Here is a 25,827-nt window from a genome sequence, read left to right on the forward strand (position 1 = left end):
TTGATTATTGACTTTTTAGCTGGCTTTGGAGACTTGGACATGAGCTAGGGCCTTAAGAATCTGCATGAAAGGAGGACTAGCAGCCGAGTTGCACGGGAGAATGTGAAAAGTGTTCATATGTAGTAAAAACCAGAGAAATCCGTCCGTTTCCGCCATTTGTTATCGAATCGACTTAAGGCCAGATCGTCACATTGGACGCTCTTCTCTCTGAAACGGTTGTACTTATCGTCTGCAAAGCTATGTCGCATGCTGCGGTATGCGGAGACACTAAAAGCACCATAGTAGAACACAGATGAAGCTTCTAAGCTGATGTAATAGCCAGTAACATGTAGTAGAATTCATGTTATAGGTATCGATTATTGACTTCTTAGCTTTCTTTGGTGACTTGAACATGAGCTAGGACCTTAACATTCTGCATGAAAGGAGGACTAGCTGCCGAGTTGCACTGGAGAATGTGGAAAATGTTCATATGTAGTAAAAACCTGAGAAATCCTTCCGTTTCCGCCATTTGTTATCGAATCCACTTAAAGCCAGATCGTCACATTGGCCGCTCTTCTCTCTCAACCGGTGGTACTTATCATCTGCAAAGCTATGTGTCGAGCTGCGGTATGCGGAGTCACTAAAAGCACCATAGTAGGACACAGATGAAGTTTATAAGTTGATGTAATAGCCAGTAAGAAGTAGTACAATTCAAGTTTTAGGTATCGATTATTGACTTTCTAGCTGGCTTTGGTGACTTGGACATGAACTAGGACCTTAAGATTCTGCATGAAAGGAGGACTAGCAGCCGAGTTGAACGGGAGAATGTGAAAAGTGTTCATATGTAGTAAAAACCTGAAAAATAAGTTCGTTATCGTCATTTGTTATCGAATCGACTTAAAGCCAGATCGTCACATTGGCCGCTCTTCTCTCTGAAACGGTAGTACTTATCTTCTGCAAAGCTATGTCGCGTGCTGCGGTATGTGGAGACACTAAAAGCACCATAGTAGAACACAGGTGAAGCTTCTAAGTTGATGTAATAGCTAGTAAGAAGTAGTACAATTTAAATTTTAGATATCGATTATTGACTTTTTAGCTGGCTTTGGTGCCTTGGACATGAGCTAGGACCTTAAGAATCTGCATGAAAGGAGGACTAGCAGCCGAGTTGCACGGGAGAATGTGAAAAGTGTTCATATGTAGTAAAAACCTGAGAAATCCATCCGTTTTCGTCATTTGTTATCGAATCGACTTAAAGCCAGATCGTCACATTGGCCGCTCTTCTCTCTGAAACGGTTGTACTTATCGTCTGCAAAGCTATGTCGCGTGCTGTGGTATGCGGAGACACTAAAATCACCATAGTAGAACACAGATGAAGCTTCCAAGTTGATGTTATAGCCAGTAAGAAGTAGTACAATTCAAGTTTTAGGTATCGATTGTTGACTTTTTACCCTTCTTTGGTGCCTTGGGCATGAGCTAGGAACTTAAGATTTTGCAAGATAGGAGGTCTAGCAGGCGCGTTGCACGTGAGAATGTGAAAAGTGTTCATATTTAGTAAAAACCTGAGAAATCCGTCCGTTTTCGTCATTTGTTATCGAATCGACTTAAAGCCAGATCGTCACATTGGGCGCTCTACTCTCTAAAACGGTTGTACTTATCGTCTGCAAAGCTATTTCGCGTGCTGCGGTATGCGGAGACACTAAAAGCATCATAGTAGAACACAGATGAAGCTTCTAAGTTGATTTAATAGCCAGTAAGAAGTAGTACAATTCAAGTTTCAGGTATCGATTATTGACTTTTTAGTTGGCTTTGGTGCCTTGGACATGAGCTAGGACCTTAAAATTCTGCATGAAAGGAGGACTAACAGCCAAGTTGCACGGAAGAATTTGAAAAGTGTTCATATATAGTAAAAACCTGAGAAATACGTCCGTTTTCGTCATTTGTTATCGAATCGACTTAAAGCCAGATCGTCACATTGGCCGCTCTTCTCTCTGAAACGGTTGTACTTATCGTCTGCAAAGCTATGTCGCGTGCTGCGGTATGTGGAGACACTAAAAGCACCATAGTAGGACACAGATGAAGCTGCCAATTTGATGTAATAGCCAGTAAGAAGTAGTACAATTCAAGTTTCAAGTATCGATTATTGACTTTTTAGCTGGCTTTGGTGCCTTGGACATGAGCTAGGACCTTAAGATTCTTCATTAATGGAGGACTAGCAGCCGAGTTGCACGGGAGTATGTGAAAAGTGTTCATATGTAGTAAAAGCCTGAGAAATCCGTCCGTGTTCGACATTTGTTATCGAATCGACTTAAACCAGATCGTCACATTGGCCACTCTTCTCTCTGAAACGGTTGTACTTATTGTCTGCAAAGCTATGTCGAGTGCTGCGGTATGCGGAGACACTATAAGCACCATAGTAGAACACAGGTGAAGCTTCTAAGTTGTTGTAATAGCTAGTAAGAAGTAGTACAATTTAAATTTTAGATATCGATTATTGACTTTTTAGCTGGCTTTGGTGCCTTGGACATGAGCTAGGACCTTAAGAATCTGCATGAAAGGAGGACTAGCAGCCGTGTTGCACGGGAGAATGTGAAAAGTGTACATATGTAGTAAAAACCTGAGAAATCCTTCCGTTTTCGTCATTTGTTAACGAATCGACTTAAAGCCAGATCGTCACATTGGCCGCTCTTCTCTCTGAAACGGTTGTACTTATCATCTGCAAAGCTATGTCGCGTGCTGCGGTATGCGGAGACACTAAAAGCACCATAGTAGAACACAGATGAAGCTTCTAAGCTGATGTAATAGCCAGTAAGAAGTAGTACAATTCATGTTAAAGGTATCGATTATTGACTTCTTAGCTGGCTTTGGTCACTTGAACATGAGCTAGGAACTTAAGATTCTGCATGAAAGGAGGACTAGCAGCTGAGTTGCACGGGAGAATGTTTAAAATGTTCATATGTAGTAAAAACCTGAAAAATCCTTCCGTTTTCGTCATTTGTTATCGAATTGACTTAAAGCCCGATCGTCACATTGGCCGCTCTTCTCTCTGAAACGGTTGTACTTATCGTCTGCAAAGCTATGTCGAGTGCTGCGGCATGCGGAGACACTAAAAGCACCATAGTAGAACACAGATGAAGCTTCTAAGTTGATGTAATAGTCAGTAAGAAGTAGTACAATTCAAGTTTTAGGTATTGATTATTGACTTTTTAGCTGGCTTTGGAGACTTGGACATGAGCTAGGGCCTTAAGAATCTGCATGAAAGGAGGACTAGCAGCCGAGTTGCACGGGAGAATGTGAAAAGTGTTCATATGTAGTAAAAACCAGAGAAATCCGTCCGTGTTCGACATTTGTTATCGAATCGACTTAAAGCCAGATCGTCACATTGGCCGCTCTTCTCTCTGAAACGGTTGTACTTATCGTCTGCAAAGCTATGTCGCGTGCTGCGGTATGCTGAGACACTAAAAGCCCCATAGTAGAACACAGATGAAGCTTCTAAGTTGATGTAATAGCCAGTAAGAAGTAGTACAATTCAAGTTTTAGGTATCGATTATTGACTTTTCAGCTGGCTTTGGTACCTTGGACATGAGCTAGGACCTTATGATTCTGCACGAAAGGAGGACTAGCAGCCCAGTTACACGGGAGAATGTGAAAAGTGTTCATATGTAGTAAAAACCTAAGAAATCCGTCCGTTTCCGCCATTTGTTATCGAATCGACTTAAGGCCAGATCGTCACATTGGACGCTCTTCTCTCTGAAACGGTTGTACTTATCGTCTGCAAAGCTATGTCGCATGCTGCGGTATGCGGAGACACTAAAAGCACCATAGTAGAACACAGATGAAGCTTCTAAGCTGAAGTAATAGCCAGTAACAAGTAGTAGAATTCATGTTATAGGTATCGATTATTGACTTCTTAGCTTTCTTTGGTGACTTGAACATGAGCTAGGACCTTAACATTCTGCATGAAAGGAGGACTAGCTGCCGAGTTGCACTGGAGACTGTGGAAAATGTTCATATGTAGTAAAAACCTGAGAAATCCTTCCGTTTCCGCCATTTGTTATCGAATCCACTTAAAGCCAGATCGTCACATTGGCCGCTCTTCTCTCTCAACCGGAGGTACTTATCATCTGCAAAGCTATGTGTCGAGCTGCGGTATGCGGAGTCACTAAAAGCACCATAGTAGAACGCAGATGAAGTTTCTAAGTTGATGTAATAGCCAGTAAGAAGTAGTACAATTCAAGTTTTAGGTATCGATTATTGACTTTCTAGCTGGCTCTGGTGACTTGGACATGAACTAGGACCTTAAGATTCTGCATGAAAGGAGGACTAGCAGCCGAGTTGAACGGGAGAATGTGAAAAGTGTTCATATGTAGTAAAAACCTGAAAAATAAGTTCGTTATCGTCATTTGTTATCGAATCGACTTAAAGCCAGATCGTCACATTGGCCGCTCTTCTCTCTGAAACGGTAGTACTTATCTTCTGCAAACCTATGTCGCGTGCTGCGGTATGTGGAGACACTAAAAGCACCATAGTAGAACACAGGTGAAGCTTCTAAGTTGATGTAATAGCTAGTAAGAAGTAGTACAATTTAAATTTTAGATATCGATTATTGACTTTTTAGCTGGCTTTGGTGCCTTGGACATGAGCTAGGACCTTAAGAATCTGCATGAAAGGAGGACTAGCAGCCGAGTTGCATGGGAGAATGTGAAAAGTGTTCATATGTAGTAAAAACCTGAGAAATCCATCCGTTTTCGTCATTTGTTATCGAATCGACTTAAAGCCAGATCGTCACATTGGCCGCTCTTCTCTCTGAAACGGTTGTACTTATCGTCTGCAAAGCTATGTCGCGTGCTGTGGTATGCGGAGACACTAAAATCACCATAGTAGAACACAGATGAAGCTTCCAAGTTGATGTTATAGCCAGTAAGAAGTAGTACAATTCAAGTTTTAGGTATCGATTGTTGACTTTTTACCCTTCTTTGGTGCCTTGGGCATGAGCTAGGAACTTAAGATTTTGCAAGATAGGAGGTCTAGCAGGCGCGTTGCACGTGAGAATGTGAAAAGTGTTCATATTTAGTAAAAACCTGAGAAATCCGTCCGTTTTCGTCATTTGTTATCGAATCGACTTAAAGCCAGATCGTCACATTGGGCGCTCTACTCTCTAAAACGGTTGTACTTATCGTCTGCAAAGCTATTTCGCGTGCTGCGGTATGCGGAGACACTAAAAGCATCATAGTAGAACACAGATGAAGCTTCTAAGTTGATTTAATAGCCAGTAAGAAGTAGTACAATTCAAGTTTCAGGTATCGATTATTGACTTTTTAGTTGGCTTTGGTGCCTTGGACATGAGCTAGGACCTTAAAATTCTGCATGAAAGGAGGACTAACAGCCAAGTTGCACGGAAGAATTTGAAAACTGTTCATATATAGTAAAATCCTGAGAAATACGTCCGTTTTCGTCATTTGTTATCGAATCGACTTAAAGCCAGATCGTCACATTGGCCGCTCTTCTCTCTGAAACGCTTGTACTTATCGTCTGCAAAGCTATGTCGCGTGCTGCGGTATGTGGAGACACTAAAAGCACCATAGTAGGACACAGATGAAGCTGCCAAGTTGATGTAATAGCCAGTAAGAAGTAGTACAATTCAAGTTTCAAGTATCGATTATTGACTTTTTAGCTGGCTTTGGTGCCTTGGACATGAGCTAGGACCTTAAGATTCTTCATTAATGGAGGACGAGCAGCCGAGTTGCACGGGAGTATGTGAAAAGTGTTTATATGTAGTAAAAGCCTGAGAAATCCGTCCGTGTTCGACATTTGTTATCGAATCGACTTAAACCAGATCGTCACATTGGCCACTCTTCTCTCTGAAACGGTTGTACTTATTGTCTGCAAAGCTATGTCGAGTGCTGCGGTATGCGGAGACACTATAAGCACCATAGTAGAACACAGATGAAGCTTCTAAGTTGATGTAATAGCCAGTAAGAAGTAGTACAATTCAAGTTATAGGTATCGATTATTGACTTTTTAGCTGGCTTTGGTACCTTGGACATGAGCTAGGACCTTATGATTCTGCATGAAAGGAGGACTAGCAGCCCAGTTGCACGGGAGACTGTGAAAAGTGTTCATATGTAGTAAAAACCTGAGAAATCCGTCCGTTTACGTATTTGTTATGGAATCGACTTAAAGCCAGATCGTCACATTGGCCGCTCTTCTCTCTGAAACGGTTGTACTTATCATCTGCAAAGCTATGTCGCGTGCTGCGGTATGCGGAGACACTAAAAGCACCATAGTAGAACACAGATGAAGCTTCTAAGCTGATGTAATAGCCAGTAAGAAGTAGTACAATTCATGTTATAGGTATCGATTATTGACTTCTTAGCTGGCTTTGGTCACTTGAACATGAGCTAGGAACTTAAGATTCTGCATGAAAGGAGGACTAGCAGCTGAGTTGCACGGGAGAATGTTTAAAATGTTCATATGTAGTAAAAACCTGAAAAATCCTTCCGTTTTCGTCATTTGTTATCGAATTGACTTAAAGCCCGATCGTCACATTGGCCGCTCTTCTCTCTGAAACGGTTGTACTTATCGACTGCAAAGCTATGTCGCGTGCTGCGGTATGCGGAGACACTAAAAGCACCATAGTAGAATACAGATGAAGCCTTCAATTTGATGTAATAGCCAGTAAGAAGTAGTATAATTAAAGTTTTAGGTATCGATTATTGACTTTTTAGCTGGCTTTGGTGCCTTGGACATGGCTAGAACCTTAAGATTCTGCATGAAAGGAGGACTAGCAGCCGAGTTGCACGGGAGAATGTGAAAAGTGTTCATATGTAGTAAAAACGTTAAAAATCCGTTCGTTATCGTCATTGTTATCGAATCGACTTAAAGCCAGATCGTCACATTAGCCGCTCTTCTCTCTGAAACGGTTGTACTTATCGACTGCAAAGCTATGTCGCGTGCTGCGGTATGCGGAGACACTAAAAGCACCATAGTAGAACACAGATGAAGCTACTAAGTTGATGTAATAGTCAGTAAGAAGTAGTAGAATTCAAGTTTTAGGTATTGATTATTGACTTTTTAGCTGGCTTTGGTGCCTTGGACATGAGCTAGGACCTTAAGATTCTGCATGAAAGGAGGACTAGCAGCCGAGTTGCACGGGAGAATGTCAAAAGTGTTCATATGTAGTAAAAACCAGCGAAATCCGTCCGTGGACGACATTTGTTATCGAATGACTTAAAGCCAGATCGTCACATTGGCCGCTCTTCTCTCTGAAACGGTTGTACTTATCGTCTGCAAAGCTATGTCGAGTGCTGCGGCATGCGGAGACACTAAAAGCACCATAGTAGAACACAGATGAAGCTTCTAAGTTGATGTAATAGCCAGTAAGAAGTAGTACAATTCAAGTTTTAGGTATCGATTATTGACTTTTTAGCTGGCTTTGGTACCTTGGACATGAGCTAGGACCTTATGATTCTGCATGAAAGGAGGACTAGCAGCCGAGTTGCACGGGAGAATGTGAAAAGTGTTCATATGTAGTAAAAACCTGAGAAATCCGTCAGTTTCCGCCATTTGTTATGGAATCGACTTAAAGCCAGATCGTCACATTGGCCGCTCTTCTCTCTGAAACGGTTGTACTTATCGTCTGCAAAGCTATGTCGCGTGCTGCGGTATGTGGAGACGCTAAAAGCCCCATAGTAGGACACAGATGAAGCTGCCAAGTTGATGTAATAGCCAGTAAGAAGTAGTACAATTCAAGTTTCAGGTATCGATTATTGACTTCTTAGCTTGGTTTGGTGACCATGAGCTAGGACCTTAAGATTCTGCATGAAAGGAGGACTAGCAGCCGAGTTGCACGGGAGAATGTGGAAAATGTTCATATGTAGTAAAAACCTGAGAAATCCGTTCGTTATCGTCATTTGTTATCGAATTGACTTAAAGCCAGATCGTCACATTGGCCGCTCTTCTCTCTGAAACGGTTGTACTTATCGTCTGCAAAGCTATGTCGCGTGCTGCGGTATGCGGAGACACTAAAAGCACCATAGTAGAACACAGATGAAGCTTCTAAGCTGATGTAATAGCCAGTAATAAGTAGTACAAATCATGTTATAATTATCGATTATTGGCTTCTTAGCTGGCTTTGGTGACTTGAACATGAGCAAGGACCTTAAGATTCTGCATGAAAGGAGGACTAGCAGCCGAGTTGCACGGCAGAATGTGAAAAGTGTTCATATGTAGTAAAAACCAGAGAAATCCGTCCGTGTTCGACATTTGTTATCGAATCGACTTAAAGCCAGATCGTCACATTGGCCGCTCTTCTCTCTGAAACGGTTGTACTTATCGTCTGCAAAGCTATGTCGAGTGCTGCGGCATGCGGAGACACTAAAAGCACCATAGTAGAACACAGATGAAGCTTCTAAGTTGATGTAATAGCCAGTAAGAAGTAGTACAATTCAAGTTTTAGGTATCGATTGTTGACTTTTTACCCTTCTTTGGTGCCTTGGGCATGAGCTAGGAACTTAAGATTTGACATGATAGGAGGTCTAGCAGCCGCGTTGCACGTGAGAATGTGAAAAGTGTTCATATGTCGTAAAAACCTGAGAAATCCGTCAGTTTCCGCCATTTGTTATGGAATCGACCTAAAGCCAGTTCCTCACATTGGCCGCTCTTCTCTCTGAAACGGTTGTACTTATCGTCTGCAAAGCTATGTCGCGTGCTGCGGTATGCGGAGACACTAAAAGCACCATAGTAGAACACAGATGAAGCTTCTAAGCTGATGTAATAGCCAGTAAGAGGTAGTACAATTCATGTTATAAGTATCGATTATTGGCTTCTTAGCTGGCTTTGGTGACTTGAACATGAGCTAGGACCTTAAGATTCTGCATGAAAGGAGGACTAGCAGCCGAGTTGCACTGGAGAATGTGGAAAATGTTCATATGTAGTAAAAACCTGAGAAATCCTTCCGTTTTCGTCATTTGTTATCGAATTGACTTAAAGCCAGATCGTCACATTGGCCGCTCTTCTCTCTGAAACGGTTGTACTAATCGACTGCAAAACTATGTCGCGTGCTGCGGTATGCGGAGACACTAAAAGCATTATAGTACAACACAGATGAAGCCTCTAATTTGATGTAATAGCCAGTAAGAAGTAGTATAATTCAAGTTTTAGGTATCGATTATTGACTTTTTAGCTGGGTTTGGTGCCTTGGACATGGCTAGGACCTTAAGATTCTGCATGAAAGGAGGACTAGCAGCCGAGTTGCACGGGAGAATGTGAAAAGTGTTCATATGTAGTAAAAACATTAAAAATACGTTCGTTATCGTCATTGTTATCTAATCGACTTAAAGCCAGATCGTCACATTGGCCTCTCTTCTCTCTCAAACGGTTGTACTTATCGACTGCAAAGCTATGTCGCGTGCTCCGGTATGCGGAGACACTAAAAGCACCATAGTAGAACACAGATGAAGCTTCTAAGTTGATGTAATAGTCAGTAAGAAGTAGTACAATTCAAGTTTTAGGTATTGATTATTGACTTTTTAGCTGGCTTTGGTGCCTTGGACATGAGCTAGGACCTTAAGATTCTGCATGAAAGGAGGACTAGCAGCCGAGTTGCACGGGAGAATATGAAAAGTGTTCATATGTAGTAAAAACCAGAGAAATCCGTCCATGTTCGACATTTGTTATCGAATCGACTTAAAGCCAGATCGTAACATTGGCCGCTCTTCTCTCTGAAACGGTTGTACTTATCGTCTGCAAAGCTATGTCGAGTGCTGCGGCATGCGGAGACACTAAAAGCACCATAGTAGAACACACATGAAGCTTCTAAGTTGATGTAATAGCCAGTAAGAAGAAGTACAATTCAAGTTATAGGTATCGATTATTGACTTTTTAGCTGGCTTTGGTACCTTGTACATGAGCAAGGACCTTATGATTCTGCATGAAAGGAGGACTAGCAGCCCAGTTGCACGGGAGAATGTGAAAAGTGTTCATATGTAGTAAAAACCAAAGAAATCCGTCTGTTTCCGCCATTTGTTATCGAATCGACTTAAAGCCAGATCGTCACATTGGCCGCTCTTCTCTCTGAAACGGTTGTACTTATCGTCTGCAAAGCTATGTCGCGTGCTGCGGTATGCGGAGACACTAAAAGCACCATAGTAGAACACAGATGAAGCTTCTAAGCTGATGTAATAGCCAGTAAGAAGTAGTACAATTCGTGTTATAAGTATCGATTATTGACTTCTTAGCTGGCTTTGGTGACTTGAACATGAGCTAGGACCTTAAGATTCTGTATGAAAGGAGGACTAGCAGCCGAGTTGCACTGGAGAATGTGGAAAATGTCCATATGTAGTAAAAACCTGAGAAATCCTTCCGTTTTCGTCATTTGTTATCGAATTGACTTAAAGCCAGATCGTCACATTGGCCGCTCTTCTCTCTGAAACGGTTGTACTTATCGACTGCAAAGCTATGTCGCGTGCTGCGGTATGCGGAGACACTAAAAGCATTATAGTAGAACACAGATGAAGCCTCTAATTTGATGTAATAGCCAGTAAGAAGTAGTATAATTCAACTTTTAGGTATCGATTATTGACTTTTTAGCTGGCTTTGGTGCCTTGGACATGGCTAGGACCTTAAGATTCTGCATGAAAGGAGGACTAGCAGCCGAGTTGCACGGGAGAATGTGAAAAGTGTTCATATGTAGTAAAAACTTTAAAAATCCGTTCGTTATCGTCATTGTTATCTAATCGACTTAAAGCCAGATCGTCACATTGGCCTCTCTTCTGTCTCAAACGGTTGTACTTATCGACTGCAAAGCTATGTCGCGTGCTGCGGTATGCGGAGACACTAAAAGCACCATAGTAGAACACAGATGAAGCTTCTGAGTTGATGTAATAGCCAGTAAGAAGTAGTGGAATTCAAGTTTTAGGTATCGATTGTTTACTTTTTACCCTTCTTTGGTGCCTTAGGCATGAGCTAGGAACTTACGATTTTGCATGATAGGAGGTCTAGCAGCCGCGTTGCACGTGAGAATGTGAAAAGTGTTCATATTTAGTAAAAACCTGAGAAATCCGTCCGTTTTCCTCATTTGTTATCGAATCGACTTAAAGCCAGATCGTCACATTGGCCGCTCTACTCTCTAAAACGGTTGTACTTATCGTATGCAAAGCTATGTCGCGTGCTGCGGTATGCGGAGACACAAAAAGCACCATAGTAGAACACAGATGAAGCTTCTAAGTTGATGTAATAGCCAGTAAGAAGTAGTACAATTCAAGTTTTAGGTATCGATTATTGACTTTTTAGCTGGCTTTGGTACCTTGGACATGAGCTAGGACCTTATGATTCTGCATGAAAGGAGGACTAGCAGCCGAGTTGCACGGGAGAATGTGAAAAGTGTTCATATGTAGTAAAAACCTGAGAAATCCGTCAGTTTCCGCCATTTGTTATGGAATCGACTTAAAGCCAGATCGTCACATTGGCCGCTCTTCTCTCTGAAACGGTTGTACTTATCGTCTGCAAAGCTATGTCGCGTGCTGCGGTATGTGGAGACGCTAAAAGCCCCATAGTAGGACACAGATGAAGCTGCCAAGTTGATGTAATAGCCAGTAAGAAGTAGTACAATTCAAGTTTCAGGTATCGATTATTGACTTCTTAGCTTGGTTTGGTGACCATGAGCTAGGACCTTAAGATTCTGCTTGAAAGGAGGACTAGCAGCCGAGTTGCACGGGAGAATGTGGAAAATGTTCATATGTAGTAAAAACCTGAGAAATCCGTTCGTTATCGTCATTTGTTATCGAATTGACTTAAAGCCAGATCGTCACATTGGCCGCTCTTCTCTCTGAAACGGTTGTACTTATCGTCTGCAAAGCTATGTCGCGTGCTGCGGTATGCGGAGACACTAAAAGCACCATAGTAGAACACAGATGAAGCTTCTAAGCTGATGTAATAGCCAGTAATAAGTAGTACAAATCATGTTATAATTATCGATTATTGGCTTCTTAGCTGGCTTTGGTGACTTGAACATGAGCAAGGACCTTAAGATTCTGCATGAAAGGAGGACTAGCAGCCGAGTTGCACGGCAGAATGTGAAAAGTGTACATATGTAGTAAAAACCAGAGAAATCCGTCCGTGTTCGACATTTGTTATCGAATCGACTTAAAGCCAGATCGTCACATTGGCCGCTCTTCTCTCTGAAACGGTTGTACTTATCGTCTGCAAAGCTATGTCGAGTGCTGCGGCATGCGGAGACACTAAAAGCACCATAGTAGAACACAGATGAAGCTTCTAAGTTGATGTAATAGCCAGTAAGAAGTAGTACAATTCAAGTTTTAGGTATCGATTGTTGACTTTTTACCCTTCTTTGGTGCCTTGGGCATGAGCTACTAACTTAAGATTTGACATGATAGGAGGTCTAGCAGCCGCGTTGCACGTGAGAATGTGAAAAGTGTTCATATGTCGTAAAAACCTGAGAAATCCGTCAGTTTCCGCCATTTGTTATGGAATCGACCTAAAGCCAGTTCGTCACATTGGCCGCTCTTCTCTCTGAAACGGTTGTACTTATCGTCTGCAAAGCTATGTCGCGTGCTGCGGTATGCGGAGACACTAAAAGCACCATAGTAGAACACAGATGAAGCTTCTAAGCTGATGTAATAGCCAGTAAGAGGTAGTACAATTCATGTTATAAGTATCGATTATTGGCTTCTTAGCTGGCTTTGGTGACTTGAACATGAGCTAGGACCTTAAGATTCTGCATGAAAGGAGGACTAGCAGCCGAGTTGCACTGGAGAATGTGGAAAATGTTCATATGTAGTAAAAACCTGAGAAATCCTTCCGTTTTCGTCATTTGTTATCGAATTGACTTAAAGCCAGATCGTCACATTGGCCGCTCTTCTCTCTGAAACGGTTGTACTAATCGACTGCAAAACTATGTCGCGTGCTGCGGTATGCGGAGACACTAAAAGCATTATAGTACAACACAGATGAAGCCTCTAATTTGATGTAATAGCCAGTAAGAAGTAGTATAATTCAAGTTTTAGGTATCGATTATTGACTTTTTAGCTGGGTTTGGTGCCTTGGACATGGCTAGGACCTTAAGATTCTGCATGAAAGGAGGACTAGCAGCCGAGTTGCACGGGAGAATGTGAAAAGTGTTCATATGTAGTAAAAACATTAAAAATACGTTCGTTATCGTCATTGTTATCTAATCGACTTAAAGCCAGATCGTCACATTGGCCTCTCTTCTCTCTCAAACGGTTGTACTTATCGACTGCAAAGCTATGTCGCGTGCTCCGGTATGCGGAGACACTAAAAGCACCATAGTAGAACACAGATGAAGCTTCTAAGTTGATGTAATAGTCAGTAAGAAGTAGTACAATTCAAGTTTTAGGTATTGATTATTGACTTTTTAGCTGGCTTTGGTGCCTTGGACATGAGCTAGGACCTTAAGATTCTGCATGAAAGGAGGACTAGCAGCCGAGTTGCACGGGAGAATATGAAAAGTGTTCATATGTAGTAAAAACCAGAGAAATCCGTCCATGTTCGACATTTGTTATCGAATCGACTTAAAGCCAGATCGTAACATTGGCCGCTCTTCTCTCTGAAACGGTTGTACTTATCGTCTGCAAAGCTATGTCGAGTGCTGCGGCATGCGGAGACACTAAAAGCACCATAGTAGAACACACATGAAGCTTCTAAGTTGATGTAATAGCCAGTAAGAAGAAGTACAATTCAAGTTATAGGTATCGATTATTGACTTTTTAGCTGGCTTTGGTACCTTGTACATGAGCAAGGACCTTATGATTCTGCATGAAAGGAGGACTAGCAGCCCAGTTGCACGGGAGAATGTGAAAAGTGTTCATATGTAGTAAAAACCAAAGAAATCCGTCTGTTTCCGCCATTTGTTATCGAATCGACTTAAAGCCAGATCGTCACATTGGCCGCTCTTCTCTCTGAAACGGTTGTACTTATCGTCTGCAAAGCTATGTCGCGTGCTGCGGTATGCGGAGACACTAAAAGCACCATAGTAGAACACAGATGAAGCTTCTAAGCTGATGTAATAGCCAGTAAGAAGTAGTACAATTCGTGTTATAAGTATCGATTATTGACTTCTTAGCTGGCTTTGGTGACTTGAACATGAGCTAGGACCTTAAGATTCTGTATGAAAGGAGGACTAGCAGCCGAGTTGCACTGGAGAATGTGGAAAATGTCCATATGTAGTAAAAGCCTGAGAAATCCTTCCGTTTTCGTCATTTGTTATCGAATTGACTTAAAGCCAGATCGTCACATTGGCCGCTCTTCTCTCTGAAACGGTTGTACTTATCGACTGCAAAGCTATGTCGCGTGCTGCGGTATGCGGAGACACTAAAAGCATTATAGTAGAACACAGATGAAGCCTCTAATTTGATGTAATAGCCAGTAAGAAGTAGTATAATTCAACTTTTAGGTATCGATTATTGACTTTTTAGCTGGCTTTGGTGCCTTGGACATGGCTATGACCTTAAGATTCTGCATGAAAGGAGGACTAGCAGCCGAGTTGCACGGGAGAATGTGAAAAGTGTTCATATGTAGTAAAAACTTTAAAAATCCGTTCGTTATCGTCATTGTTATCTAATCGACTTAAAGCCAGATCGTCACATTGGCCTCTCTTCTGTCTCAAACGGTTGTACTTATCGACTGCAAAGCTATGTCGCGTGCTGCGGTATGCGGAGACACTAAAAGCACCATAGTAGAACACAGATGAAGCTTCTGAGTTGATGTAATAGCCAGTAAGAAGTAGTGGAATTCAAGTTTTAGGTATCGATTGTTTACTTTTTACCCTTCTTTGGTGCCTTAGGCATGAGCTAGGAACTTACGATTTTGCATGATAGGAGGTCTAGCAGCCGCGTTGCACGTGAGAATGTGAAAAGTGTTCATATTTAGTAAAAACCTGAGAAATCCGTCTGTTTTCCTCATTTGTTATCGAATCGACTTAAAGCCAGATCGTCACATTGGCCGCTCTACTCTCTAAAACGGTTGTACTTATCGTATGCAAAGCTATGTCGCGTGCTGCGGTATGCGGAGACACTAAAAGCACCATAGTAGAACACAGATGAAGCTTCTAAGTTGATGTAATAGCCAGTAAGAAGAAGTACAATTCAAGTTTTAGGTATCGATTATTGACTTTTAGCTGGCTTTGGTGCCTTGGACATGAGCTAGGACCTTAAAATTCTGCATGAAAGGACGACTAACAGCCCAGTTGCACGGAAGAATGAGAAAAGTGTTCATATATAGTAAAAACCTGAGAAATACGTCCGTTTTCGTCATTTGTTATCGAATCGACTTAAAGCCAGATCGTCACATTGGCCGCTCTACTCTCTAAAACGGTTGTACTTATCGTCTGCAAAGCTATGTCGCGTGCTGCGGTATGTGGAGACACTAAAAGCACCATAGTAGAAGACAGATGAAGCTACCAAGTTGATGTAATAGCCAGTAAGAAGTAGTACAATTCAAGTTTTAGGTATCGATTATTGACTTTTTAGCTGTCTTTGGTGCCTTGGACATCAGCTAGTACCTTAAGATTCTTCATTAATGGAGGACTAGCAGCCGAGATGCACGGGAGAATGTGAAAAGTGTTCGTATGTAGTAAAAGCCTGAGAAATCCGTCCGTGTTCGACATTTGTTATCGAATCGACTTAAAGCCAGATCGTCACATTGGCCTCTCTTCTCTCTCAAACGGTTGTACTTATCGACTGCAAAGCTATGTCGCGTGCTCCGGTATGCGGAGACACTAAAAGCACCATAGTAGAACACAGATGAAGCTTCTAAGTTGATGTAATAGTCAGTAAGAAGTAGTACAATTCAAGTTTTAGGTATTGATTATTGACTTTTTAGCTGGCTTTGGTGCCTTGGACATGAGCTAGGACCTTAAGATTCTGCATGAAAGGAGGACTAGCAGCCGAGTTGCACGGGAGAATATGAAAAGTGTTCATATGTAGTAAAAACCAGAGAAATCCGTCCATGTTCGACATTTGTTATCGAATCGACTTAAAGCCAGATCGTAACATTGGCCGCTCTTCTCTCTGAAACGGTTGTACTTATCGTCTGCAAAGCTATGTCGAGTGCTGCGGCATGCGGAGACACTAAAAGGACCATAGTAGAACACACATGAAGCTTCTAAGTTGATGTAATAGCCAGTAAGAAGAAGTACAATTCAAGTTATAGGTATCGATTATTGACTATTTAGCTGGCTTTGGTACCTTGTACATGAGCAAGGACCTTATGATTCTGCATGAAAGGAGGACTAGCAGCCGAGTTGCACGGGAGAATGTGAAAAGTGTTCATATGTAGTAAAAACCAAAGAAATCCGTCTGTTTCCGCCATTTGTTATCGAATCGACCTAAAGCCAGATCGTCACATTGGCCGCTCTTCTCTCTGAAACGGTTGTACTTATCGTCTGCAAAGCTATGTCGCGTGCTGCGGTATGCGGAGACACTAAAAGCACCATAGTAGAACACAGATGAAGCTTCTAAGCTGATGTAGTAGCCAGTAAGAAGTAGTACAATTCGTGTTATAAGTATCGATTATTGACTTCTTAGCTGGCTTTGGTGACTTGAACATGAGCTAGGACCTTAAGATTCTGTATGAAAGGAGGACTAGCAGCCGAGTTGCACTGGAGAATGTGGAAAATGTCCATATGTAGTAAAAACCTGAGAAATCCTTCCGTTTTCGTCATTTGTTATCGAATTGACTTAAAGCCAGATCGTCACATTGGCCGCTCTTCTCTCTGAAACGGTTGTACTTATCGACTGCAAAGCTATGTCGCGTGCTGCGGTATGCGGAGACACTAAAAGCATTATAGTAGAACACAGATGAAGCCTCTAATTTGATGTAATAGCCAGTAAGAAGTAGTATAATTCAAGTTTTAGGTATCGATTATTGACTTTTTAGCTGGCTTTGGTGCCTTGGACATGGCTAGGACCTTAAGATTCTGCATGAAAGGAGGACTAGCAGCCGAGTTGCACGGGAGAATGTGAAAAGTGTTCATATGTAGTAAAAACTTTAAAAATCCGTTCGTTATCGTCATTGTTATCTAATCGACTTAAAGCCAGATCGTCACATTGGCCTCTCTTCTGTCTCAAACGGTTGTACTTATCGACTGCAAAGCTATGTCGCGTGCTGCGGTATGTGGAGACACTAAACGCACCATAGTAGAAGACAGATGAAGCTTCCAAGTTGATGTAATAGCCAGTAAGAAGTAGTACAATTCAAGTTTTAGGTATCGATTATTGACTTTTTAGCTGTCTTTGGTGCCTTGGACATCAGCTAGGACCTTAAGATTCTTCATTAATGGAGGACTAGCAGCCGAGATGCACGGGAGAATGTGAAAAGTGTTCGTATGTAGTAAAAGCCTGAGAAATCCGTCCGTGTTCGACATTTGTTATCGAATCGACTTAAAGCCAGATCGTCACATTTGCCGCTCTTCTCTCTGCAACGGTTGTACTTATTGTGTGCAAAGCTATGTCGAGTGCTGCTGTATGCGGAGACACTATAAGCAACATAGTAGAACACAGATGAAGCTTCTAAGTTGATGTAATAGCCAGTAAGAAGTAGTACAATTCAAGTTATAGGTATCGATTATTGACTTTTTAGCCATCTTTGGTACCTTGGACATGAGCTAGGACCTTATGATTCTGCATGAAAGGAGGACTAGCAGCCCAGTTGCACGGGGGAATGTGAAAAGTGTTCATATGTAGTAAAAACCTAAGAAATCCGGCTGTTTCCGCCATTTGTTATCGAAACGACTTAAAGCCAGATCGTCACATTGGCCGCTCTTCTCTCTGAAACAGTTGTACTTATCGTCTGCAAAGCTATGTCGCGTGCTGCGGTATGCGGAGACACTAAAAGCACCATAGTAGAACACAGATGAAGCTTCTAAGTTGATGTAATAGTCAGTAAGAAGTAGTACAATTCAAGTTTTAGGTATTGATTATTGACTTTTTACCTGGCTTTGGTGCCTTGGCCATGAGCTAGGACCTTAAGATTCTGCGTGAAAGGAGGACTAGCAGCCGAGTTGCACGGGATAATGTGAAACGTGTTCATATGTAGTAAAAACCAGAGAAATCCGTCAGTTTTCCTCACTTGTTATCGAATCGACTTAAAGCCAGATCGTCACATTGTGCGCTCTACTCTCTAAAACGGTTGTACTTATCGTCTGCAAAGCTATGTCGCGTGCTGCGGTATGCGGAGACACTAAAAGCACCATAGTAGAACACAGATGAAGCTTCTAAGTTGATGTAATAGCCAGTAAGAAGTAGTACAATTCAAGTTATTGGTATCGATTATTGACTTTTTAGCTGGCTTTGGTGCCTTGGACATGAGCTAGGACCTTAAAATTCTGCATGAAAGGACGACTAACAGCCAAGTTGCACGGAAGAATGTGAAAAGTGTTAATATATACTAAATACCTGAGAAATACGTCCGTTTTCGTCATTTGTTATCGAATCGACTTAAAGCCAGATCGTCACATTGGCCGCTCTTCTCTCTGAAACGGTTGTACTTATCGTCTGCAAAGCTATGTCGCGTGCTGCGGTATGTGGAGACATCAAAAGCACCATAGTAGAACACAGATGAAGCTTCTAAGCTGATGTAATAGCCAGTAAGAAGTAGTACAATTCATGTTATAGGTATCGATTATTGACTTCTTAGCTTGCTTTGGTGACTTGAACATGAGCTAGGACCTTAAGATTCTGCATGAAAGGAGGACTAGCAGCCGAGTTGCACTGGAGAATGTGGAAAATGTTCATATGTAGTAAAAACCTGAGAAATCCTTCCGTTTTCGTCATTTGTTATCGAATTGACTTAAAGCCAGATCGTCACATTGGCCGCTCTTCTCTCTGAAACGGTTGTACTTATCGTCTGCAAAGCTATGTCGCCTGCTGCGGTATGCGGAGACACTAAAAGCACCATGGTAGAACACAGATGAAGCTTCTAAGTTGAAGTAATATCCAGTAAGATGTAGTACAATTCAAGTCTTAGGTATCGATTATTGACTTTTTACCATTCTTTGGTGCCTTGGACATGAGCTAGGACCTTAAAATTCTGCATGAACGGAGGACTAGCAGCCGAGTTGCTTGGGAGAATGTGAAAAGTGTTCATATGTAGTAAAAACCTGAGAAATCCGTCCGTTTTCGTCATTTGTTATCGAATCGTCTTAAAGCCAGATCGTCACATTGGCACTCTTCTCTCTGAAACGGTTGTACTTATCGTCTGCAAAGCTATGTCGCGTGCTGCGGTATGCGGAGACACTAAAAGCACCATAGTAGAAGACAGATGAAGCTTCTAAGGCGATGTAATAGCCAGTAAGAAGTAGTACAATTCAAGTGTTAGGTATCGATTATTGACTTTTTAGCTGGCTTTGGTGACTTGGACGTGAGCTAAGACCTTAAGATTCTGCATGAAACGAAGACTAGCAGCCGAGTTTCACGGGAGAATGTGAAAAGTGTTCATATGTAGTAAAAACCTGAAAAATCCGTCCGTTTTCGTCATTTGTTATCGAATCGACTTAAAGCCAGATCGTCACATTGGCCGCTCTTCTCTCTGAAACGGTTGTACTTATCGTCTGCAAAGCTATGTCGCGTGCTGCGGTATGCGGAGACACTAAAAGCATCATAGTAGAACACAGATGAAGCTTCTAAGTTGATGTAATAGCCAGTAAGAAGTAGTACACTTCAAGTTTTAGGTATCGATTATTGACTTTTTAGCTGGCTTTGGTGCCTTGGACATGAGCTAGGACCTTAAGAATCTGCATCAAAAGGAGGACTAGCAGCCGAGTTGCACGGGAGAATGTGAAAAGTGTTCATATGTAGTAAAAACCTGAAAAATCCGTCCGTTTTCGTCATTTGTTATCGAATCGACTTAAAGCCAGATCGTCACATTGGCCGCTCTTCTCTCTGAAACGGTTGTACTTATCGTCTGCAAAGCTATGTCTCGTGCTGCGGTATGCGGAGACACTAAAAGCATCATAGTAGAACACAGATGAGGCTTCTAAGTTGATGTAATAGCCAGTAAGAAGTAGTACAATTCAAGTTTTAGGTATCCATTATTGACTTTTTAGGTGGCTTTGGTGCCTTGGACATGAGCTAAGACCTTAAGATTCTGCATGAAAGGAGGACTAGCAGCCGAGTTGCAGGGGAGAATGTAAAAAGTGTTCATATGTAGTAAAAACCTAAGAAATCCGTTCGTTATCGTCATTTGTTATCGAATCGACTTAAAGCCAGATCGTCTCATTAGCCGCCCTTCTCTCTGAAACGGTTGTACTTATCGACTGCAAAGCTATGTCGCGTGCTGCGGTATGCGGAGACACTAAAAGCACCATAGTAGAACACAGATGAAGCTTCTAAGATGATGTAATAGTCAGTAAGAAGTAGTACAATTCAAGTTTTAGGTACAGATTATTGACTTTTTAGCTGGCTTTAGTACCTTGGACATGAGCTAGGACCTTATGATTCTGCATGAAAGGAGGACTAGCAGCCCAGTTGCACGGGAGAATGTGAAAAGTGTTCATATGTAGTAAAAACCTAAGAAATCCGTCTGTTTCAGCCATTTGTTATCGAATCGACTTAAAGCCAGATCGTCACATTGGCCGCTCTTCTCTCTGAAACGGTTGTACTTATCGTCTGCAAAGCTATGTCGCGTGCTGCGGTATGCGGTGACACTAAAAGCACCATAGTAGATCACAGATGAAGCTTCTAAGTTGATGTAATAGGCAGTAGAAGTAGTACAATTCAAGTTTTAGGTATCGATTATTGACTTTTTAGCTGGCTTTGGTGCCTTGGAGAGGAGCTAGGACCTTAAGATTCTGCATGAAAGGAGGACTAGCAGCCGAGTTGCACGGGAGAATGTGAAAAGTGTTCATATGTAGTAAAAACCTGAGAAATCCTTACGTTTTCGTCATTTGTTATCGAATTGACTTAAGCCAGATCGTCACATTGGCCGCTCTTCTCTCTGAAACGGTTGTACTTATCGTCTGCAAAGCTATGTCGCGTGCTGCGGTATGCGGAGACACTAAAAGCACCATAGTAGAACACATATGAAGCTTCGAAGTTGATGTAATAGCCAGTAAGAAGTAGTACAATTCAAGTTTTAGGTATCGATTATTGACTTTTTAGCTGGCTTTGGTGTCTTGGACATGAGCTAGGGCCTTAAGATTCTGCATGGAAAGAGGACTAGCAGCCGAGTTGCAGGGAGAATGTAAAAAGTGTTCATATGTAGTAAAAACCTGAGAAATCCGTTCGTTATCGTCATTTGTTATCGAATCGCCTTAAAGCCAGATCGTCACATTAGCCGCTCTTCTCTCTGAAACGGTTGTACTTATCGACTGCAAAGCTATGTCGCGTGCTGCGATATGCGGAGACACTAAAAGCACCATAGTAGAACACAGATGAAGCTTCTAAGATGATGTAATAGTCAGTAAGATGTAGTACAATTCAAGTTTTAGGTATCGATTATTGACTTTTTAGCTGTCTTTGGTGCCTTGGACATGAGTTAGGACCTTAAGATTCTGCATGAAAGGAGGTCTAGCAGCCGAGTTGTACGGGAGAATGTGAAAAGTGTTCATATGTAGTAAAAACCTGAGAAATCCGTCCGTTTTCGTCATTTGTTATCGAATCGACTTAAAGCCAGATCGTCACATTGGCCGCTCTTCTCTCTGAAATGGTTGTACTTATCTTCTGCAAAGCTATGTTGCGTGCTGCGGTATGTGGAGACACTAAAAGCACCATAGTAGAACACAGATGAAGCTTCTAAGTTGATGTAATAGCCAGTAAGAAGTAGTACAATTCAAGTTTTAGGTATCGATTATTCACTTTTTAGCTGGCTTTGGTGCCTTGGACATGAGCTAGGACTTTAAGATTGTGCATGAAAGGAGGACTAGCAGCCGAGTTGCACGGGAGAATGTGAAAAGTGTTCATATGTAGTAAAAACCTGAGAAATCCGTCCGTTTTCGTCATTTGTTATCGAATCGACTTAAAGCCAGATCGTCACATTGGCCGCTCTTCTCTCTGAAACGGTTGTACTTATCGTCTTCAAAGCTATGTCGCGTGCTGCGGTATGCGGAGACACTAAAAGCATCATAGTAGAACACAGATGAAGCTTCTAATTGATGTAATAGCCAGTAAGAAGTAGTACAATTCATGTTATTGGTATCGATTATTGACTTTTTAGCAGGCTTTGGTGCCTTGCACATGAGCTAGGACCTTAAAATTCTGCATGAAAGGACGACTAACAGCCAAGTTGCACGGAAGAATGTGAAAAGTGTTAATATATAGTAAATACCTGAGAAATACGTCCGTTTTCGTCATTTGTTATCGAATCGACTTAAAGCCAGATCGTCACATTGGCCGCTCTTCTCTCTGAAACGGTTGTACTTATCGTCTGCAAAGCTATGTCGCGTGCTGCGGTATGTGGAGACACTAAAAGCACCATAGTAGAACACAGATGAAGCTTCTAAGCTGATGTAATAGCCAGTAAGAAGTAGTACAATTCATGTTATAGGTATCGATTATTGACTTCTTAGCTTGCTTTGGTGACTTGAACATGAGCTAGGACCTTAAGATTCTGCATGAAAGGAGGACTAGCAGCCGAGTTGCACTGGAGAATGTGGAAAATGTTCATATGTAGTAAAAACCTGAGAAATCCTTCCGTTTTCGTCATTTGTTATCGAATTGACTCAAAGCCAGATCGTCACATTGGCCGCTCTTCTCTCTGAAACGGTTGTACTTATCGTCTGCAAAGCTATGTCGCGTGCTGCGGTATGCGGAGACACTAAAAGCACCATGGTAGAACACAGATGAAGCTTCTAAGTTGAAGTAATATCCAGTAAGATGTAGTACAATTCAAGTCTTAGGTATCGATTATTGACTTTTTAGCAGGCTTTGGTGCCTTGGACATGAGCTAGGACCTTAAAATTCTGCATGATCGGAGGACTAGCTGCCGAGTTGCTTGGGAGAATGTGAAAAGTGTTCATATGTAGTAAAAACCTGAGAAATCCGTTCGTTTTCGTCATTTGTTATCGAATCGTCTTAAAGCCAGATCGTCACATTGGCGCTCTTCTCTCTGAAACGGTTGTACTTATCGTCTGCAAAGCTATGTCGCGTGCTGCGGTATGCGGAGACACTAAAAGCACCATAGTAGAACACACATGATGCTTCTAAGTTGATGTAATAGCCAGTAAGAAGAAGTACAATTCAAGTTATAGGTATCGATTATGGACTTTTTAGCTGGCTTTGGTGCCTTGGACATGAGCTAGGACCTTAAAATTCTGCATGAAAGGACGGCTAACAGCCAAGTTGCACGGAAGAATGTAAAAAGTGTTCATATATAGTAAAAACCTGAGAAATCCGTCCGTTTTGGTCATTTGTTATCGAATCGACTTAAAGCCAGATCGTCACATTGGCCGCTCTTCTCTCTGAAACGGTTGTACTTATCGACTGCAAAGCTATGTCGCGTGCTGCGGTATGCGGAGACACTAAAAGCACCATAGTAGAACACAGATGAAGCTTCTAAGTTGATGTAATAGCCAGTAAGAAGTAGTACAATTCACGTTATAGGTATCGATTATTGACTTGTTAGCTGGCTTTGGTACCTTGTACATGAGCTAGGACCTTATGATTCTGCACGAAAGGAGGACTAGCAGCCCAGTTGCCCGGGAGAATGTCAAAAGTGTTCATATGTAGTAAAAACCAAAGAAATCCATCTGTTTCCGCCATTTGTTATCGAATCGACTTAAAGCCAGATCGTCACATTGGCCGCTCTTCTCTCTGAAACGGTTGTACTTATCGTCTGCAAAGCTATGTCGCGTGCTGCGGTATGCGGAGACACTAAAAGCACCATAGTAGAACACAGATGAAGCTTCTAAGCTGATGTAATAGCCAGTAAGAAGTAGTACAATTCGTGTTATAGGTATCGATTATTGACTTCTTAGCTGGCTTTGGTGACTTGAACATGAGCTAGGACCTTAAGATTCTGCATGAAAGGAGGACTAGCAGCCGAGTTGCACTGGAGAATGTGGAAAATGTCCATATGTAGTAAAAACCTGAGAAATCCTTCCGTTTTCGTCATTTGTTATCGAATTGACTTAAAGCCAGATCGTCACATTGGCCGCTCTTCTCTCTGAAACGGTTGTACTTATCGACTGCAAAGCTATGTCGCGTCCTGCGGTATGCGGAGACACTAAAAGCATTATAGTAGAACACAGATGAAGCCTCTAATTTGATGTAATATCCAGTAAGAAGTAGTATAATTCAAGTATTAGGTATCGGTTATTGACTTTTTAGCTGGCTTTGGTGCCTTGTACATGGCTAGGACCTTAAGATTCTGCATGAAAGGAGGACTAGCAGCCGAGTTGCACGGGAGAATGTGAAAAGTGTTCATATGTAGTAAAAACTTTAAAAATCCGTTCGTTATCGTCATTGTTATCGAATCGACTTAAAGCCAGGTCGTCACATTGGCCTCTCTTCTCTCTCAAACGGTTGTACTTATCGACTGCAAAGCTATTTCGCGTGCTGCGGTATGCGGAGACACTAAAAGCACCATAGTAGAACACAGATGAAGCTTCTGAGTTGATGTAATAGCCAGTAAGAAGTAGTACAATTCAAGTTTTAGGTATCGATTGTTGACTTTTTACCCTTCTTTGGTGCCTTGGGCATGAGCTAGGAACTTAAGATTTTGCATGATAGGAGGTCTAGCAGCCGCGTTGCACGTGAGAATGTCAAAAGTGTTCATATTTAGTAAAAACCTGAGAAATCCGTCCGTTTTCCTCATTTGTTATCGAATCGACTTAAAGCCAGATCGTCACATTGGCCGCTCTACTCTCTAAAACGGTTGTACTTATCGTCTGCAAAGCTATGTCGCGTGCTGCGGTATGTGGAGACACTAAAAGCACCATAGTAGAAGACAGATGAAGCTTCCAAGTTGATGTAATAGCCAGTAAGAAGTAGTACAATTCAAGTTTTAGGTATCGATTATTGAATTTTTAGCTGTCTTTGGTGCCTTGGACATGAGCTAGGACCTTAAGATTCTTCATTAATGGAGGACTAGCAGCCGAGATGCACGGGAGAATGTGAAAAGTGTTCGTATGTAGTAAAAGCCTGAGAAATCCGTCCGTGTTCGACATTTGTTATCGAATCGACTTAAAGCCAGATCGTCACATTTGCCGCTCTTCTCTCTGCAACGGTTGTACTTATTGTGTGCAAAGCTATGTCGAGTGCTGCTGTATGCGGAGACACTAAAAGCAACATAGTAGAACACAGATGAAGCTTCTAAGTTGATGTAATAGCCAGTAAGAAGTAGTACAATTCAAGTTATAGGTATCGATTATTGACTTTTTAGCTATCTTTGGTACCTTGGACATGAGCTAGGACCTTATGATTCTGCATGAAAGGAGGACTAGCAGCCCAGTTGCACGGGGGAATGTGAAACGTGTTCATATGTAGTAAAAACCAGAGAAATCCGTCAGTTTTCCTCATTTGTTATCGAATCGACTTAAAGCCAGATCGTCACATTGTGCGCTCTACTCTCTAAAACGGTTGTCATTATCGTCTGCAAAGCTATGTCGCGTGCTGCGGTATGCGGAGACACTAAAAGCACCATAGTAGAACACAGATGAAGCTTCTAAGTTGATGTAATAGCCAGTAAGAAGTAGTACAATTCAAGTTATTGGTATCGATTATTGACTTTTTAGCTGGCTTTGGTGCCTTGGACATGAGCTAGGACCTTAAAATTCTGCATGAAAGGACGACTAACAGCCAAGTTGCACGGAAGAATGTGAAAAGTGTTAATATATAGTAAATACCTGAGAAATACGTCCGTTTTCGTCATTTGTTATCG

This window comes from Schistocerca gregaria, unplaced genomic scaffold (assembly GCF_023897955.1).
Source record: "Schistocerca gregaria isolate iqSchGreg1 unplaced genomic scaffold, iqSchGreg1.2 ptg000583l, whole genome shotgun sequence".
Lineage (NCBI taxonomy): Eukaryota > Metazoa > Arthropoda > Insecta > Orthoptera > Acrididae > Schistocerca > Schistocerca gregaria.